The sequence below is a fragment of the Parasteatoda tepidariorum genome, chromosome 6, assembly GCF_982258835.1.
Source record: "Parasteatoda tepidariorum strain Cologne lab strain chromosome 6, Ptep-v5.0, whole genome shotgun sequence".
Classification (NCBI taxonomy): Eukaryota; Metazoa; Arthropoda; class Arachnida; order Araneae; family Theridiidae; genus Parasteatoda; species Parasteatoda tepidariorum.
In genome coordinates this window covers 26,882,816-26,888,542 of record NC_141760.1, presented here as the reverse complement: position 1 = coordinate 26,888,542, position 5,727 = coordinate 26,882,816, and the positions used below count along the sequence as shown (strand labels likewise).

The 5,727-nt window shown below is 28.1% G+C and overlaps 1 non-coding gene across 1 annotated transcript; it reads right to left on the bottom strand.

Annotated features, from left to right (window-relative positions):
* Nucleotides 1-978: 978 nt before the first annotated feature.
* TRNAH-GUG (transfer RNA histidin (anticodon GUG)) lies at nucleotides 979-1,050 on the bottom strand. The gene has a single exon. It is a non-coding gene; the product is annotated as a tRNA-His (tRNA).
* Between the last annotated feature and the right edge of the window lie 4,677 nt (nucleotides 1,051-5,727).

Here is a 5,727-nt window from a genome sequence, read left to right as displayed (position 1 = left end):
TAGAAAAAGTTAAAATTATAATATAGTATTTATCAGTTAAAATAAAACTTTTTGTTTAAGTCATTGTTAACAATTCAAATTTCTCCGAAGCAATTCTAAACCTTAATTTTGCTCACTACGTGCTCTTGCGCGCCGAATCCAATCAATTAAAAATGAAAACTTTTGCCAGCGCGAGAAAAGAAATATCATCGGTTTTATTGATACATACATACATACGTACGTATTAGCGTTTTATATAATATAGATTATTCAATTGTATAATAGTGTAAACATATAGAAATTTATTGTTGTATTCAACTGTTATTAATGGATTAAAATAATTATAAATATAGGGAATTCGCCCAAAATATCGGAATATCATTAAATTTTCAACTCGGAAGACAAGCAATTCAGCAAACTCATCCTCGGTGACTTTTTTAATGAAACAAACCCATCCTCGGTGACTTTTTGAATTAAACAAACCCATCTTCGTTGCAAGTATTACTAATACTTTAACACCGAACCTTCAAAACTGCTTGAAAAAAATGAACCTTCCTTCACATTGAACAATTTTTAATTCATTTCCGTTAATTAGAAGGCATATATTATGTTTCTAATTGCTGAATGGAAAATTTCGAATTGATAAAATCATTGTAAATAAAAATAAAATTTGAATGCCATAATTCATTTTATCCTTGTAATTAAATAGGTAACAAAAACAGAAAGAAAAAATTCATTATAAATTTTGATTATTTTTTCCCCTTAAAATAGTTAACATTCTTCACAAGTTTCTAAATTAAAAAAGCTAATATGAGTAAAAAAAGGTAAATAAAAAAGTAAGTAAATAAATAAATGCTAATGCGTAATAACTGTAATTTCAGACGACAAAATTTAAGACTTTTCTCGTCATGGAATATATATATATATAAATTTTCATTTCAATGAATATTTGATTTTATCAGCAAAACAAAAGTTAAAAAACGTGGTAAATATAACCACTGCCGTGACCAGGATTCGAACCTGGGTTATTGCGGCCACAACGCAATGTACTAACCACTATACGATCACGGCTACGTAGGGGTTCAGCTTGTTAAATAGTATCTACTTTATAGAGAAGTCTACAAATGAAATGCGAATTTTAAAATAAATGGAGCATATCAATCTCAACGAAAGTATTGCTTTCCTACTCGTGGTATAGGTGGCAGCGTTGGAGAAAATTAAAATTGAAGTTTTTTGAAAAAAACTTTGTTTTAATTTTTTTCTTTCTTTTTACAAAAAAATAAAATAAATAAAGCTTTTAAATTTGGCTATTTAATTACAATGTCATCAACTCTCATAATTATTTCATCAAAATTAAAAATTAGTCTGCTAAAATTACACAGGTTAAATTGATTTAGTTTCCGAATCGATTGAAATAAGATTTAAAACGATTTGTCATAGCTCTTTCTAAAAGTAGCGTTTTTTTTTTAATTCTAATTTAATTTTTGGTTACTGAAAAGCCTCGTTAAAAGTTTCTCGCCAAAAGAATTCGTTTAGCATTAGTGCAAAATTGCAATTGCTAACATTGCTTTACAGTTTTAAATAACTTTTTTGAATTCATTATCTTAATTGCATACGTTGACTGCGTTCAATTTTACATGACATTTGTTGGAGTAGTAAATGTAGCTAATTTAAAAATTAAATAAAAAAATTACTGTTTGATAATTACAAAAATAAATTAACTAAATCTACGCATCATAAAACGTAAGGAAATAAGGAAATATTAAATTAAAGAACCAGAAACCCAACTTTCGGTTTTAAGCCTATAATTTTGAATCATAATTGAAAACAAAAACATAAAAATAACAGAATATAACAATCAATATAAAAAAAATATTTCTAATTAAACTTTTAAAAAAGGGATAAATAAATAATTTACAGGTAAATACCATTGTAACATCCATTCGCGATCGCAACGAACTATAGGGGGCGTTGTTGTAAGCGACGAATAGTTGCGATTTCTATATGAACAGTCACTCAGTTGCTCTGATACGTCTTTAATGTAGCGTGTAGCATTGTAACGTTTTTTCTTTATTATGGCTTATTAAATGTAAAAAAGAAAATTGCTTGATATTCTTTCTTATGCAAGCAAAACAAGACGGTATCTCTTTTTTTAAGAGAAGGAATATTCAAAACACATGGGAAAAATACTTGTAAATAAACAGAAAAAAAAATACGTATCTTCTTATTAGAGTTAAAACCTAATGCCTGCGAAACCGTTTTACTAAATTTAATGATATAACATGAAAGACCTATTTAAACTTCACATTCCTTAGTTTTATGAATCATGTTACTTCAAACATTAAAATATGCAAAAAGTATACATAAGCCCATAATTTTATAGCATTTAATTTTTCAGAAAAAGTTTTTTGACAATAATTTTTATAAAAAAATTAAGTTTCAAAAAACGCAAAATAAGGAATGCTTACGAAAAAAAAAACGATTCTAAAAATTACTCAAATTAAAATAAAAAACTTTCGTGCTTTTTTTAATTCTTAATCGGTGGTCGAAAATCATTCTGTAGAGGACTATCATCAAATTAGAAAATTATTCACAAGTAAATTTTTTGTTATAAAAATCACAAAGTTTACCTTATTTATTAATCCGGAAGATTCCCAAATGATATGTTCATCGTTGGAAAACTTAATGTATATACACATAGATTATCCCTTCATTACTTTAAGATGACATACCATACAACAAAATTTTATAATTGCAAGATCTGGATATGAATTTCAATATGTAACTTAAAAACAGAATAGCTGTATTCTAGTTGAAAATTATCATTCAAAATTAAAAAAAACTTACCAAGAAAGCGATAAAAATTTATTAATAGTCAACACAAATGATACTATTTCAAGTAATTCGGATAATTGTTTATTGTTGTTTTTCGAATTATATAGACACAGAAATGCATATTATTCTATACAAAAGAATAATATTCTATAACTATTTCAGTTCTGTACGTTCTGAAATCACAGTTATTCATTTTAATGAAGTAAGTAATGTTGACTTCACTTCAATTTGTAATAAATTAAAGACAAAAGAAATTTATTTTACCGTAATACACACATCTGTAACAGCATGCAATCACGAAATCGGAAGTTATGTTGTTGATGATAGAAAGGTAAAAACTACTGAGAAACTCTTCAAATGCTGCGCGCATTCTGTTTTTGAAAGATTTATCAATGTTCTGTGTCGTTTGTTGAAGTTTTTCAGCCTTTTCCTTAAGGAAATATTGCTTTTTGTTTGCTGTTAAAATAATGGTGTCCTATTCTGCTATGATTCTGATAGAACTGAAGGAAAACTTAATAAATAAAAGCCTGAACATATCTATCCGCTAGAGGGCGTAAACGAGTGTTATCGCGAATACTCCAACAATTTGCAACAAAATTCATTTTAGGCTCATCACGACCAAAGATGTTTAGATTTCAATATATTTAGGATCAATCCACGTAATTTTTTAATCCGCTAATAATAATAATTAATAAATTAATAAATAAAAAGTAATCGATATTTATCTTTATCAATTTTCAGAAACTATCAATGGAAAATTTTTATTAAGGAAGGAAAAAATTATAGAATCTATTTGGGGAAAACGTACTTTAGTTTGTATTTCCATCGCCAATATCTGGAAGAATTACAAAAGAAATTATTACATAATGTGCGAAAAATATATCAGTAAAAAAGAGAAAGAACATCTTCGAACTTTTGATTTAATTATCGAATTTTCATATATTAGGACTCGATATTAGTGATTCGAAAGCTTAACCTTAGCTAAGCGAATTAATTTTTACAAACGTTATTTTAGATTACGAATTCGAGCACAAAAACGTTCTCACTCTGAATAAACATGTTTTTTTTCCCCCAACAACGAATATGGATTTTTGACCATCAAAACACGGAGTTCGAAACAATCTGAAAAATATTCTTCCAATAGTTTGAGTAGCAGATTGTTCGACCTTTAAACGTTAATTTCCCTTTCTGCGTATTTCGACATCTCAGAAATGCGATATTCTTAAATATTTATTCCTCCAGATTTTTTTAACCCATTCCTTTCCAAATTTTAGATTTCCTCATATTAAATTACTTTAATAAAACTAGTGCAAGAAATTGTGTACCTTAAAATTCAACACTTTTCGATCATTAGAAAATTAAATTTAAAAAAAAAAATCGTAATAAGAAAAACAACTTTATGCATGGAATTAAATATGGATAATAAAAAAGGAATATGCGAAATAGTTTTTCATTCGCATCATTAGTTCCGGAAATACGGGGCAATCCGTAGAAACTGAAATCCGTACAAATTTTCTTCTTTTCTGCCTTAACTATTGGGATCATATTTTCCAGTTAGCTGCCACTTTTAATATTTTCTGAAGTCTAGAATCCAAATCTACCAAACGATAGTATCCTTGTACAGAAAAGTACGTTGCGTCTGATTTTGTAACATAAAATATTGTTTACACTTTTAAAATCAACTCTTTAAACTAATAAGATTGGCACTTACTTCACGAAACTCCAATCATGAGAAGAAACTAAAAAAAAAACTTTGAGATTAAATTATAAAGAATAAGAAGAAACAGGAGAAAAAAACCTATTAGATTTTGCTTCTTTCTTATGTAAGATGTAAGACATGAAATAGACCATAAATTTCTATTTAAAAGCATGTGTTTCGTTATAAACACTGTATTAGCTTTCAATTCTTAAGCTATTTCTTTATTTTTTAAAACCGATTTCATGATCTTTGTAAGTTTGAAATATTCCGCAATTTGATACCACAAACAATTTAAAAAGAAGAAAAACAAGAAAAGGGTTTTTAGATAATGGTCAAAATAAAGAGTTTTTCACAATGACCAACAGTACCGTCTTTACGCATGGGCACACCCGGGCAGTGCCCAGGGGCCCCAGGCACTCAGGGGGCCCTTGAGAATCTTACTTTTTATAAATTGTATTAAAAAAGAACAACTAAGAATAAACAACTTTGCATTATATAATTTTTTAAATAAATCCCAAATAGCAAAATATGGTTTATTTTCACTCAGCAAAAACCTTTTAATGTAAACCTAAAAAGGTTGGTTATGCGGCTAACGTATAAATCTTCTAACTTTAAAACGAGATCTGTGACAATCTGCTCTATTCTGCGCACATTACCCTAATCCAAAACCTAGGAAAACAACCTTCTATATAAAAACCTTAAATCGAGGTTGACTTAGAGTTTTCAAGCGTGAAAAAAATCCTTTAATAAAGCTAGTCTCAAGGTGAAAATACTCTTAAACCTAGGTAATTATAAGGTTTCTTTTCACAAAGTCTTGCATGCTCAGCTAAAATCCACCTTGTCATGAAATTTTAATGAGCAATGCAGTTTGATCCTATCGTTAGTGTGACGTCAGCTAAACCGTCATTATGGACCAAAGTGACCATTTTACTTAAGTGACAACACTTATTTAAAAAAAAAAGTCCTAAAAAATAATTTGTAATCCTTTTAGGATGAAAGGTTTAAAAACTGCAATATTTTTGCCTTATTAAAAAAAGTTTTTTACTACAAACACTTTCGTTCGACAATAAGAAGAAAATTCTGACAGAAGGTAGCCGTAAGGTTGCATGCTTTCTGAGATATATACTAGCGTAAAAAGTGCGCATTTTTTTTTCTAAGAATAGTGATTGATTACCATGCAAACACCAATAGTTTGAATAGTTTATCACTAGGAA